General features: G+C 41.0%; 1 pseudogene; it reads right to left on the bottom strand.

Annotated features, from left to right (window-relative positions):
• Window positions 1–13,353: 13,353 nt before the first annotated feature.
• LOC101598895 lies at window positions 13,354–14,910 on the bottom strand (annotated as a pseudogene).
• Window positions 14,911–15,322: the final 412 nt, after the last annotated feature.

Raw genomic sequence — 15,322 nt, 5'->3', positions numbered from 1 at the left:
ACAATAACTAAGTAGATTTCCCAAGCCAGACACTGTACCAGATATAAAATATAAAAGTGAAGGTGTCTGTCTCCCCATTACCAGAGGCCCATGGAGTTCTCTTACCATGTCATGTTCTTCCAACTAGAGTTGGAAAATACATATGTATGGACATAACATAACCAAACCACCAAATCAAGGGTCTGGATTGCAAAAGCCAAACCAATTTCATGTCTAAATGGAGCATCAAGTTCCTATGGAACTCTCTCTCTCTCTCTCTCTCTCTCTCTCTCTCTCTCTCTCTCTCTCTCTCTCTCCCCTCTCTCTCTTCTCAAATAAATAAATAAATAATAAGGTTAAGTCATATATTTGAGTATTCAGTGATTCTGAGGTGGCTAGCACCCTGCTAGGAGGAGGAAAAGGAGAAATTTTTATAGTCATTGCAGAAACATGATAAAGGAAATGGTTTTATCAGGCTGGCGATGTGGTTTAGTAGGTAAGAATACTTGCTGTTGAAGCATTACGCATGTAAAAAGTCTGGATGTGGCCACACACACTTATCACCTCAATGTTGGGGTAATCAGAAACAGGAGGAACACTGGGGTTTGATAGACAGTCAGTCTAACCAAAACTTGGTACAAACTCTAGGTTTAGTGACAGACCCTATCTCAAGGAAATAAGACAGAAGTATGGACCTGGCCTCAAGGAAATAAGGTGGAAGAATGATAATAGAGGACATGTGACATCCTCCACTGGCCTCCATATGCATACATATGAGATGGTGTGCACATCATCATACACCACACATGCCCACACACACATGCCGCATAGTATACATACACACCAAATGGAAAAAGTTTTGATTGGTTAGATTCTAAAGTTCCTAGTGTTAGTCAGTGATTTCTTATTGAAACAATTTCTGTTTTACATTACTAATTTAGATCCACCCTAGTCTATTAACTTCCCAGTTATAACATTGTTAACATTACATAGAAGCTTTCATATGTGAGAATTCACCAAGTTATGTACACTTTGTGTGTGAACTTAATTATGAATCTACATGCGGTTTTTAAAAATCATATTGAGGTTTGTTTCACTTTCCCTGAAATGTTAAATTTGATTTATGTATCTATTTAGAACTAATAAGTTCCTTCTGATTCAGATCAAGCCTTATGAACATGTTTTTTTTTTTTTTTTTGCTCTCCCACTTCTCAGAGAGATTCCTCTATTTTAAGTTAGTAAATTTTTTATTAAGTCTATCTCTTGTATTTTGTTTCATTCTAACATCACTGCTGACAATATATTCACATTTGATCCCATATACCAAGTACCATATGCATTGATAACTAATATGTTGCTATAGTCTTTTGAAGTAGTTCTCTACTTGCTTTGTCTCAAAAAATAGCACTGCCATCTTCATCTGCTCATACTGAAAGGCTCAAGGATCCCCTTGAGTCTCATTATTTCTCTTACCATTCACCATTGAGTTCTATCCATTCTTTGACCCTTCCCTTCTTGGAGGGATACCATACTGCCATGCTTGCCATTATTTCTTATTTTGAAACCATTACATTGAATTCTGTCCACAGTCACTTTCAACACAAATTTAGATTATCCTTCTAGTAGATTAGCATAATCATTAAGGATATAGTACCAACTTCAGTCTCTAAGGCCTAAACATCTTCCCACAGCTTTATGACTTCATTTCTCCCCTACTGCAGCCCATTTCACCTTGTTAGGTAGGATGTCTCCTTTCTTGGGACCTTTCTACATGTCATCTATCAGGAATGTATTTTTCCCCAAACATGAGGGTATCTATTCTTTCTCTGCTCCCTTAAATAAGTCATTCTTGGCCAAATTTATAAATGTTTAAATTTTATTCATTTATTAGTGGGGTACATGCATGCCATGATGCACACATGAAGGTCATCAAGGTGTCTGTTCTTAACCTTATTGTTAAGGTAGGATCTCTTGCCATTGCAAACAAGCCTGAAATTCTTCTTGCTCCAACTCCCATTGTCATAAGCACATGTACCAATTTTCACCCAGCTTTATATGGGGGCTGCAGAACCAACCACAGGTCATCAGGTTTTGCAAGCACAGAAATTTTCTGCTCCAATTTTATAATTAATTTTGAGTGTCTGATACATAGTCACTCTCTATCCCATTATCTGTTTTCATTTTTCTTCACTGCAATTTTTTTCATGATGTCAAATTTGTTCCCTATATCCCAGCACAAAATAAATATTAAAAGCTAAATAAATGCATTGAATGAATTTGTGCACTGTAGATTTCAGCAAGATAAACAACACAGCTTTACCCAGTTCCTGGATTCTGTAGAGAACTACATTAGCCTTTGTTTTTTGTTGTCTCAGTAGGAAATGGTTCCTGAATGTCAGAATCAACAAATGTCAGAAACTACAAACATTACATATACATAGGGTCAAAGGTGGCATCTTTGAGTTCCGCACTGAGACACACAAGGAAATAAGTCATGAACTCAAGAATGAATGGAAAAGATGGGAAGATCAGGCATGCTCAGCTGACACTGCGGTGTCAACATCTGAAACAGAGGATATAGTATGAGAAACTAGTTTTACATGTGTTTAAGACAGGACTCTGTTTGCAAGATTGAGTAGCTAGGAACTGGGTTCTCCATGAGAGCAAATATATTATGAAGTAAAAGATAAATAGGTGAGTTCTTGCAGAAAAAATGCAGTAAATTCTTATCACTAAATATCATAGAGCAAAAAACCTGAAAAAGATGTTTTATTAGCAAAAAGTAACTTTTTAAAATGTTTCCTCAAGCATACAACATAATCTTATGACTAGAGCCTTCTGCCCATCCCACTTATTCTTTACATTTTTATTCTTTTAAGAAATAGAAAGAAAGAGAGAGGGAGGGAGAGAATGGGCATGCCAGGGACTCTAGCCACTACAAACAAACTCTAGATACATGTGCCACCTTGTGCATCTGTCAGTATGTAGGTACTGGAGAACTGAACCTGGGTCCTTTGGAATTGTAGGCAAGCATCTTAACCACTAAGCAATCTCTCCAGCCCCCATTTTACTGTTTAAGAAAACAAAAACTTGAATATCAGGATGTTGCTTCTAAAGCAGGACAAAAGAGGTAACATTAAAACTCACCTTATGTATCCAAGTTTTAGACTTATTAGACAAAACCCTGTGGTCTCTGCTATTGCCCCTATAGAAGATGCAGCAAGGAATAGCTTACAGCTAAGGTTACACAGTTTCCTCCCTTCCCCACTACACAGCTATGTATCCCTGACAGACTGAGCGAAACAAGGTATCACAAAGCTGTCAGTTCCCCAGAGCAACTGATACAAATAAACCTTACATCATTGTGACGTTATTAGGACATAAACTAATGAATAGATATTGCATTCATCCCCTTCTGGAATTGGAAATGTGTTCTAATTGAAACAGGCACAACAGCCCTGCAGACACAACCAGACAGTAAAGGAAGGAGCTGCCTGTCCAATTCCTCAGCTGCTAAGTCACAGCATTGTTTGTATGAATTATATTGAGTCACCTATAACTCTTTGTTCTCCACTTTTAAGGATTGAGACTTTACTGACCTAGCTTCTATATGTTTACTATACAAAGAATACAGAATTTTAGAAAGTAGTTAGTCAATATTCCCATCCCAGAAAAGAACACTTTACAGCATTCCATGTATCATGCACCTGGTCTAAACGAGCACTGACTAAATACTGAGCGAATCTTGGGGTTGGTGGTTTACAGAGGGTGAATCCCAGCAATCATACAAGGACTGTCATTCCAGAGAGCTGTGGGCTGGCAATCCAAGCTAACTTTCAAACTCTGGTACACAGAAGTTAAACCCAACCTTAATATGTAACATATTTGTCTACTGTCACCTCAGGTAAATTGGATTTCATTTGTAAGTAAATGAACATATACTAAAATTAATGTGATTGTGTGTTTTATGTTTAAGAAATTTGAAGCTAGTGCAAAATTGAAATAAAACATTCTCTGAACTTTCTATAAAGCTTTAAGTGTCTTAAAGACAAGGAAAATCCTCTCTTGGACAAAGTCTCACCCCTAAACTATACTTCTGCATTCGAACAAAGATGAGAGGAATGAACCATACACATGGGCAAAGAGGAGGGAATGCAGAAGGAAAAAAAAAGCACATGAATAAGTTTGTCAATTATTAAAAATGTGTATATGTAATAATATATTTACATTTATATAATATTTAAAGTTCCTTCAGTAAGTCCTTGGGTTAGTGACATCTATGGGTCTGTTCTTACATTCCAGAAGGATCACACCTAACACCTGGTGATAGTTATCAGGATGTTAAGTCAGACACAGAAGTGAGCAATAAATAACTATTGAGGAGCTAAAGGTAGCCCACGGTAAGTTGGCTTTGACTTTGCCACGTTCCATATCTCTGTGGTCACAGGAGTTTTATCAGTCCATTCAGCTTTGTTGGAAGTGGTATAGCAGATGCAGTGCTTTTCTGGGAACTTTACTTCATATCCAGGTGGTTCTCTTGTGATTCTTGCTCCAGATGATACCAGAGATTATGTATGAATTCTCTGCAGAGACCACATGCAAACTTTACTGAATTCCTACCTGCAGCACACAGCCTTGAATTCTCTGAGATAAACTTTCATATCAGGTACAGTTATGGTGGAAGGGATTTATTGTAGCTTACAGATCCAGGGGAAGTTCCATAATGGCAGAAGAAACTGGCCTGCCGTCCCAGGACCAAACACGGAGAGGAAGCACAAGCCATAAAGCCAAAAGCCACACAGCACAGCACACTTCAGAAACTCCTGCTAGGCACACTTTGCATATCTTTAGAATGAAATATGAAACCCATCACCACAACTTAAGATCTACCCAGGACACCTCCTCCAGATAGGTGGCTGCAGATGCAAACAACAAACTAATAAAACAATGAATATATTGGGAACCATCTATTCAAACTACCACACTAACTGAACTGCCAGTATCAGTCCCAGCTCTGTGAATGAACTACTGAGACAGTTTAGAGGTAGCAGGGTCCCTGGCAGTAAAACCAAGCAATATCATTGAGCCTATAAGTGAACATCTGATTCTTCCTTATCTCTTTCCCTATCTAAAGGAGTTCTTGCAACCTCCACTTTGCTGAAGTCTTGAAGCATAAGGGAGAATCTGTTTCTTCATTATCTGTTACTTTCCAAGAAAAGGAAGTTTAAAGATGAGATCACCTCCTTTTCTGAAAACCTGGTGGCACCTAGACACCTGGAGTCATGATGGAATACCCAGCTCACCCCTACACAGTAAACTCCCATAAAAGGTCCGAAGCTGGGTCTTTAGATGGACTTCCACATTTCATTTCAGAGAGAGGTTCTTTTTTTTTTTTTTTTAAATTTATTTATTTATTTATTTGAGTGCGACAGACACAGAGAGAAAGACAGATAGAGGGAGAGAGAGAATGGGCGCGCCAGGGCTTCCAGCCTCTGCAAACGAACTCCAGACGCGTGCGCCCCCTTGTGCATCTGGCTAACGTGGGACCTGGGGAACCGAGCCTCGAACCGGGGTCCTTAGGCTTCACAGGCAAGTGCTTAACCGCTAAGCCATCTCTCCAGCCCAGAGAGAGGTTCTTAGCAAGAGCTCTGTCTTTTTCCCTTCTCTTGAACTCTAAGATAAAATCTCTCTAAACTTAACCCTTTATGGTCTGGGACTGTCCTTCATTAAATATATACAACATGAACTCAGAAGTCACTGAGTCAGTGGAGCTTTCATGTGACTGAGCTTCTGGCACTCTAACTCCTAAGAAACAAGCTGAGAAAAGCTCTCTTGTTCTCAAAAACACATGAATTCCCACATTACTGTCTGCTTGCTATGCCCGGCTAGCCATGCCCTCCAGGAGTGCCAGCACCACAGCTCACTTCTACTAGAAACTGCATGAGAGCTCCCAAGCCCAAATTACCCTTATTTTCTGACCTATGAAATCATGAAGCAAATAAAATTGTTGTTTTAAGTATCCAGTTTGGGATAATAAATAGTAACTAGAAGAGTGAGATTTAATTTACCTAGATAAAAATCATTACCATCCACATACTAGAGGAAGAGATACCTGTCCATTAACTATTGCCATGGAGACTCTAATAAAGGAATCTCTGAGTACCAGCTACAGTCTTTGAGTGAAGGCTTGCAATCGGAAGGTCAGGAGAATGACTTTAGGCAGCACTGCCTTCCCTACTTTGAGTTGAGCTTTGCCTCTGGTAACTTTCATCCGTTTATATTGCCTCTGCCTTTTGAAGCCAAAACAAGTCTAATCTCCTTCTTTGTTTCCAGGTCCTTCGATACATTAAGATATTAAAGAAGGGTTTACTCCTGAGATCCCCCTGGGGGTTGTAACATTTATATATTTTTGAATATGCTAATGAGAAATGAGAAAAAATATTTCTAGTATAAAAAATGATCAAAAACCTTAGTATGTTTTAAAAATTACAAGTGGTAAGAAATTAATGTTCTAATAAATGTATCTATGAAAAAACAGTAATTTATCATTGAAATGTATAAAGGACCTATGAATGCATACAAATAGTTCTACTTGCATTTGGTAACTTATGAGATGAAAATTGAATGATCTTACATCTAATTCTTTTAGGAACACCAGTTTTTAATTTCCAATAACCATGTGGACAAAGGCACAGGAAATGAAGGAGGCTTGCCAGTTATCCTCTGGCCCAAACTTTCCATAAAATAGTTTGCTTTATAGTCCATACATTTTGTATCTTCCCTTATAATTTAAAACATGGACATGGTCTTGGGATATAGCTCAATGATAGAGCAATTTTCTAGCATGCATGAGGCCCTGAGTTTAATCCCAGTACTGAAAAAAATAAAATTACAGCATGTAAACAACCAATCAAGCGTTAAAAGTTTTATTTTGAAATAATGCCTACCAGAACAACAATCACATCAGAGAGGAAGAAAAGTGCTCACTGTAGATTAGTAGGAAATGTGGCTAACACATGGAAAATACACATATTAGAGGTCCTAGTCAGCCATTGAGTACTAAAAATTAGCTAATTTCAAAATACATTTGGATATTATTAATTGGTATGAGCATATTATGAAATATAAATATAGGATTATAAATAGGAGCATATGAAATATCAAGAAGAGAAAAAATTAAATATATCATATGGTATATGATAGGTCATTATAAATGCCAAATAAAATTTATTATAGATACACAAAAATAAATAACCATAATATGTAACATATACAAAATACACAGTTTGTTATATAATATGTTTTAAATAAATGCATATAGAACTGTATTTAGTGTAAATATGACCTCAACATTATTTTTCAAATAAATAAATAAGGTGTGAATACACCCCATCATCCAGGAAGAACTCATGAGACACCTGTCATGTCAGCACTGGTATGTCCAGGAAAAGCCTACCTACTCTCACACTGGAAACAGATTGAAACTGAGCTCTTTCCACAGCCTTGGATGGGAAGTAGGAGAGGTGTGTGTGTCTCATTCCCACCACCCCTACGGGGTGGGCAACACTTCCAGGGCCCACAGCTTTCTCTATTCTTCCTGGAAACTTATGCTTCCAAGAAAAACCAAACTCCTTATAAATTTCTGAAAATTTCTTCATAGCCAAATATGAGCCACATATGATCTCTGCTACACATTATTTAAAATATATTCTTTAAAAATATAAATGCTGGGAGATGGGTGTGATGGCACATGCCCTTAATCTCAGGACTGGGGAAGCAGAGGTAGAAAACCCTCCTGAACTTGAGGCCACCCTGAGACTACATAGTGAATTCCAGGTCAGCTTGGGCTAGAGTGAAACCCTACCTCCAAAAACAAAACAAAACAAAAATTTAAAAATGAGATTTTGCCAAGAGCTTTGTTATGGTTGTGGGCTAGTCACCTGCGTGGGTTGGAGAAGCTCGACAGGCACCACATCATCCTTGGCCTTAGTGCTGGCCAGTGCCGTGGTGACTTGGTGTAGGGATTTCATTGACTTTACTTCACATGTTGGTCAGGGAGGATCATCAGACCCTCATCTCTCAAACAATAAGACTATTGTTAATGCTTTTGGTTTCTCACTAGCACTAGAATGTAAGGTCACATTGCAGAAGGCACCACAAGAAACAGTTTGGTATAGAGCTGAAAGCTTCCTCTCTGCTGACTAGCTTCTGTAGTACTGGAAAGTGCTACACAAGTTGCGGAGGGAGAAAATTTATCAATAGTCAGCCAGCAGAGAATCCTCTGAACTATATAATTAGGCAGACTGGCAAGATAAGCCCATGTGTGCAATAGTGGCATTATTGTTACAGGGTACCTGTTGCAGTCCGGTTCGCATTGCTAGTAGAAATCACCCAACCAAGAGCAGCTTCTGGGAAAAAAAGGTTTATTTTTGCCTTACAGACTCAAGGGGAAACTCCACAATGGCAGGGGAAAACAACGGCATGAGCAGAGGGTGGACATCACCCGCTGGCCAACATAAGGTGGATCATAGCAACAGGAGAGTGTGCCAAACACCGGCATGGGGAAACTGGCATAAAACCCATAAGCCTTCCCCCAACAATACATTCCCTCCAGTAGTTGTTAATTCCCAAATCTCCATCAACTGGGAACCTAGCATTCAGAACACCTAAGTTTATCAGGGACACCTGAATCAAATCACCACATTCTACCCCTGACCCCCATAAATTATTAACCATCCATGATATAAAATGGAATGCATTTAGTCCAACTTTCAAAGCCCTCATGGTATTTCTCAATTCCAATGATGTTCATACATCCCTGAGCCATAGTACCAAAAAATTCCCCCAAAAAACCCATAATGGCACAAAATAAACATTCACACTGCAAAAGATGACATTGGGCATAGCAAAGAAATATTCAGCCAATATAAGATTTAAAACAACCAGGGAAAACATCAAACTCTGTAGCTCCAAGTCTAATAACTCTAGCCAGTGACAGTCACCAATTTTGATAATTCTAATCAGCAACAAGTGTCTGGAGTTTCAATTCTGCCCCTCCAGCTAGGTTACTCACAGTCGTGGAAAATTTCATCTGGCTGGCAACTTTCCTTAGCAGCCATTTCATGGTCCCGGCATCTCCACTGGGTCTCCACTGCAATCCATGGTTCATCCTCACAGCTCCATTGGGTCTCCATGCAGGCATACAGCAAACCTGCTTCACACTGCCCATGGCCATTTCCAAAACACAAGACCATGTTACAAACTCAGTGACCCTCTCTTTCCTACATTTCTTATACTCCACAATACCAGGAAGGGTGCCAATTTGTTAATCCAGGGGTGAATAAAGCAGACTTTGAAGAACAGGACCCACCTTGAGCACTCAGACCCCTTCAAAAGAGTCTATAGTCCTCCTGTTGCCCCACTGCAGGTCAGCTGGCCCAATCTCAAAGGTTGTCATCTCTCTACAGAGTTTTTTATTTCATTAACTGTGTTCTTCATTGCTAGTAATTCTGACTGTTTTTTTCTTTATTATTTCTATTTCCTTATTTATGTCTTGTATTGCCTTCTTTATTTCATTAAATTGGTGTTCTGCGTCTTCTTTGATTCCTTTGATTTCCTCTTTGATTTCTTCTTTGATTCTTTTGATTTGTTTTTTGACCTCTTTGAACATATTTATAATCATTCTTTTGAAATCTTTCTCAGGCATTTCCTCTAACTCGTTCTCACTGGAGGACATTTCTGATGCATTAATACTTTTAGGTGGATTTATATCGTCTTGCTTTTTAGTGTTTCTTGTGTTATAATGTATATATTTTTGCATCTTGTATTAAGTTAATGCTTGGATTTTCTAGCTACCTTGGTATTCTTAGCTCTATCAATTGATTTGATGTTATATATTTTCAGGGTAGGAGCCTAAGGTGTTAGGTGTGGCTCTTAAGACTCTCAGAGTATCTATCTACAAAGGTGTTCCTAGGGTTTGAGTTTCCATGCTATGGGAGTATTCAAGCAGGCTGACTGGAATAAAATACAGGTAGATTCTAAATTTTAACTAAACACTGTACACATTCAATCAAAAACAGCCCCAAGTATGTATGCAAGAGTAGTTATTATAATGACCAGATCCTCTATCAACAAAGAGGTTAAGATTTCTGGTCTGTTGAGGGATCCAAGTCAGCTAGCGACTGAATGAAACCCTTTCCTGGTGCAATCACAGTTACCTTGGATGATTTTGGTCTCAGTCAAGTTGCTGCCTGGGTTGTCAGGCTGCTGTTCTGATTTCTGGAGCTGGGCACTGGCTTTTCCTGTGGGGCAAACCGAGCCTGGCAAGTGTGGCCCTGCAGATCAGCACCTCTGCTGCTGGAACTGCTGCTGCTAAAGCTTCCGCTGCTGAGTCTGTAGCCACTGCTGCTGAAGCTGCTGCTGCTGGGCCCACCGCTGCTGCTGCCTCTGCTGCTGCTGTAGCTGCCACTGCTGGAACCACCACTGCTGCTGAAGCTGCTGCTGCTGGGACCACTGCTGCTGCTGCCACTGAAGCTGCTGCTGCGGGATCTGCCGCTGCTGCCGCTCCTGGGTCTGCTGCTGCTGGGTCTGCCGCTGCTGCTGCGACTGGAGCTGCTACTGCTGGGCCCGCTGTTACTGGTGCCAGAGCCACTGATGTTGCTGCCGAACTCTGCTCCTGCTTGGGTCCCGCTGTTGGCTGAAGTTGGCATGGCTGGGTCACGGGACCGCTGCTCTGTTCGCTGGAGCTGGGCTCAGGTGGTGGGGGAGGGGAGGAGCCACAGCTGCTCCGGTTCTCTCGCTGCTCCATGTGTTCTTCTACCTCATGGTCTGCTCCTCTGTTGCTCACTGCCACTCTCCCTTCATGTTTCCTGAGTTGCAGAGAGCGCCAGTGGGAGGAGAAGCTCCCGCACTAGGCTTTTCCTGTGGCTGGAGCCGAGCCTGGCAGCTTTCTGTTGCACTGCCGCCACCGTGGTTGGAGGAGCTGCCGGAGCCGCTTTTGCCAGCCTGTGTGGGCTCTGGATCTCTTCTACTTCTCCGCTGCCGCTTCAACTTCCTATACACCTCACTTTTTAGTAAAAGTTTGTATTTTGCTGAGTTTATTTGGTCTTTTCCCCCCTAGGCTGCTTTGGCGTGGTACCTATGCCGCCATCTTAACTGGAACAAAGGTTGTCATCTCTCAATTGCAGCTGAACAGGCAGCATTTCACCCAAAGACTTTTCTTTCTGTGCCATATACCTCTGCTCATACCAGTTCATTTCTGTGCAAAGAAACCCTGCACAACTTCTCAGGACCCAAGCATCACAGCAAGCTTCCCTCGCAAAGCTCTTTCTCACCCTCATAAGCCAAACCTCACAGTCCATAGTTCTTACTGTATTCAGGCCTTTCAACTCTGACCAGAATAGTCCATCAAGCTCTACTTATTGTATGGCAAGGTGTCTCTTAGGCCAAGGCTTCAAATCCTTCCACATTCCTCTTGAAAATCAGCTCTAAAAGGCACACAGTTAAGTGTCTAGCAGCAATCCCACTCCTTGGTACCACTTTACTGTTGCAGCCCAATTGCATTGCTGGTAGAAATCATCCAACTAAAAGCAGCTTCTTGGAAAAAGAGGTTTATTTTGGCTTACGGGTTGGAGGGGAACTCCATGATGGCAGGGGGAAATGATGGCATGAGCAGAGGGTGGACATAACCCCCTGGCCAATATAAGGTGGATCATAGCAACAGGAGTGTGTGCCAAACACTGACAAGGTGAAACTATCTATAACATCCATAAGCCCACCCCCAACAATACACTCCCTTCAGGAGACATTAATTCCCGAATCTCCATCAAGTGGCAACCTAGCATTCACAACACCTCAGTTTATGGGGACACCTAAACCAAACCACCACAGTACCCAACTGCTTTCTGATTGGATTTGAGGCCTTCTCCATGGGAATTCTAGACTTGCTGAAAATCTCATCAAATAGCCTATATCTTGGCAGGTCATAGGCACTAGTGGGGAAGTTACTGCTATTGTTTGGCTAAATGGGTGTGTTTTTCCCATCCAATTGCCCTCTAATGTTTATGCTTATATAGTACTGCTGCTATCACATTTTATCAGAAAAGCTTCTGTTCACAGATAACAGTAAGTACTAGGGAGATTCAGACTTGTCAAAGCACTGAAGAGAAGAAGCAATAGTTAATTGCTCAGTATTAAATGAGATATTTCCATTATACTAGCATTTCAGATAAGATGGTGCAAAGAATATAAGAGCCAGATAATGGGAGGAGTGTTCTGGAATGTACTCTGGGCACATTGTGGCTGTTGCATTCATGACCTCACAGTGGTTATCATTACCTGGACAATACTGGATCCATCACTAGGTCATTATAGAGGATGAATAAAGGCAAAATGAAATTAATAAAGATATCAAAATAGTAGAAGGACTGGTTGAATTGAGGAAGGGTTTCACTGAAATGAGTAAGGGGGAGTGGAAGCAAAAGAAGGTGATAGGAGACTATGATCAAAATACATTTTGTTCATGTATGGAGTTGTCAATAAAAAGTTATGAGGGGGCTGTTAAAAGTGCTTGGTTGCAAAGCCTGATGGTCTGGGTTCAATTCTCTAGTACCCACATGCATCTGGAATTCATTTGCAGTGGAGAAACATTGTTGTGTCTACATTTTCAGTCTCTGCCTCAAATAAATAAAATGATTTAAGCCCGATTATATGGCAAACTCTAATACATAAAGATGGTGTAAGTATTAGTAAATATTTTGTGGTGTAATCTTACCCTGAATATCAAGGCTGCAATAATAACATTTCCTATATCCAAATATTTTACAGCTATACCCCAAAAAAAAACAAAACAAAACAACAAAAAAAGATACACATGTGCTTAGTTAAGGGCTAAAGTTACCTGAGCAGCCAAAAATAAAATCTCCAAATTATTAGCATTAATTTAACATAAGTATAACTTCAACAGTCACTTTGTCATAGACAGTAATTGCTTGAGCATGCAGTGAGTGTCTGGAGGGCTGGTGGTAGAAGTCGTCAGGCAGACCAGTGTGTCCTCTTTGCGGCTCTGCGCTGCTCCCATGTGTGCATCGTCCCGCAAGTTCTCTGTGTGTACTTTAAAAATGCTGCCACACAAACTTCTATCAACTAAGCAGGTAACAGGAAAAACAACAAAAGCTATGCAAGACAATTGATCTCTCTTTGGGATATGATTATTTCCCTTGTGCACAAAGTATTCAACATAAGAAAAGGAAAAGAATTATTTCTTTTCTTTCTTTCTTTATTTTATTTTATTCATTTTATTTTTTATTTTTTGGTACATCTCTAAACACACAAGCTGAGTTTGCTCGGTCAGATTAACTGTGAGTATTTCTATGCCTACTTCCAAGAATCGTCAACTGATGTTTCATTGCTACTGGTTTCTGTGTCTGAGTCTTGAAACTCTGCTTTGCAAGTGCTTCTCCACGGGGAGAACACGGTGGGATTGCATCTATGCAAGAAACCATTCTTCCCAAAGCCATTTCTTCACAGCTGCTCTGTTTTCATGTGGAATTTCTTGAGCTCATCCTCTGTGAGAGGAAGGCAATTCTCATCATTTTCAGGATATTCCTGTGCTCAGGACCTCTTTTTCTTCCACAATGGGAAGACCAAGACCATTTATTTTTAGTTTTGGTTTTGTTTACTTCTTATTTGTTTGAGAGCAACAGGCAGAGGGGGTGGGGAGACAGAGAAAAGAGAGAGAGAGAATGGGTGCGCTGGGGCCTCCAGCCACTGCAAATGAACTCCAGATGTGTGTGCCCCCTTGTACATCTGGCTAACATGGGTCCTGGGGAATCGAGCCTCAAACTGGAATCCTTAGGCAAGGTAGCTTTCTTCACCGTTTTCCTTTGGTTCAGGTGTGTTTTTGTCCTCCAAATCCTCCAGCTTGTCAAAGTCTCTGTTCTCTGAGAAGTCTCCACTGCGGTCCTTCTTTAGAGTCTTCAAAAACTCCCTCTTCCTGTGTCGGTGGTGCTATGGGTCAACTTGGTCAGACAGGAGCTGATCTCATTTGGATGGGCAGTGTTCTCTTTGGGAAAACTTGAAACTGCCTCCAGCCAGTGTCACTGGTTTGGTAACAGTGATAGGATTGGTAAAAGCAGATTCCCCCCCCCCCCTCCCCCCCAGCTATTGGAAAGGGATCCTGATTTGTCCTCCATTCTGTTAGCTTTCTATGCATTGGGCTTAGAAGGATGTAGTGCAGGTTTGGGACCCTTGGGACCATGGTTTTGATTTTGTTGCCATTAGCATCAGGAGACCCTGCTGAGGTGAATGCAGCAGAGAAGACAGCAGCAGGATCCTCTCTGGAAACTTTTTCGATGACTAGCATCTTGGAAGGTTGCTTGGCCCTAGGTGGGTTTTCCCACACCCCAGAAGGGCTACCAATAGATCTGCATGGATGATTCTGTTTCCCAGTTTGTGGATTCAAAGAAGGAAAGTCTTCCTCTTCAAACTGCAACTTTTCCACCTTGTTTTCTTTTTTCCCCTCTCTCTAATCAATGCAGATGGCTCTTTTGGGAAGGCACAGCCTTCCCAGGAGTGGAAGCTTCCATTCTAGTGTGGATGATTCCTTGGGCCACCTCCACTATGCTGACCATGGGAAGAGCCATGGCAACCAGACTGGTTACCCGTAATTCAAGTATATATTCCCTTAGAGACACCAGAGTCCACTGAATCATGGCAGAACAGGGAGGGTTGGTGCCAGGAATCTCCGGTAGTCCATAGTGGCCCATTGTTTAAAAAGCCATCAGAGGAATTATGTTGACCTAGGCTTATTCCAAATCTACCTTCTCCAAAGGATAGGTGCTCTCTGTGTTTGTCAAAGGTGGTTGTAGGAGACTTAGCTGACTGTCGTATTGAGAAATTTAGCCAAGCAGTAACAAAGCCATGCTGTGCCATTTAGGTGCAGTGTCTCTTTTCAGCAAGACGGAGCATCCAACCTCATGGTCAGGATCCCAGAGTGTCACCTCTGTGGTCCTGTTTCCTGAATTCCTTGAATCGGCCAGCTGGATCTTCTGCGTGGTTTTGTTGTGAAAATAGCAGCGTGGCCAGAAACATGCCTTTTGAGAATCACAAAGCAGCCAGCTCTGAGTGTCTCACTCTCTTGATCCTCTCAATTGCTCACTCTAAACTACCTAGTTCCTGTCACGTTTCCAAAAGTGGGGAGGGGAAGGTGAAGGGGAACATAAAAAGTATTTGTTACATTGAAAAAGGGGAAAAGGGTAAAAAGCTGTATCTATGTTCACCTCATCTAAATTCCTTGAGTAGCAGCACTATGATTTCGCTTAAATAGGTGATGCATAGACATTTG

The sequence above is a fragment of the Jaculus jaculus genome, chromosome 7 (assembly GCF_020740685.1).
Source record: "Jaculus jaculus isolate mJacJac1 chromosome 7, mJacJac1.mat.Y.cur, whole genome shotgun sequence".
NCBI lineage: Eukaryota > Metazoa > Chordata > Mammalia > Rodentia > Dipodidae > Jaculus > Jaculus jaculus.
This window is presented reverse-complemented; position numbering and strand designations above follow the sequence as displayed.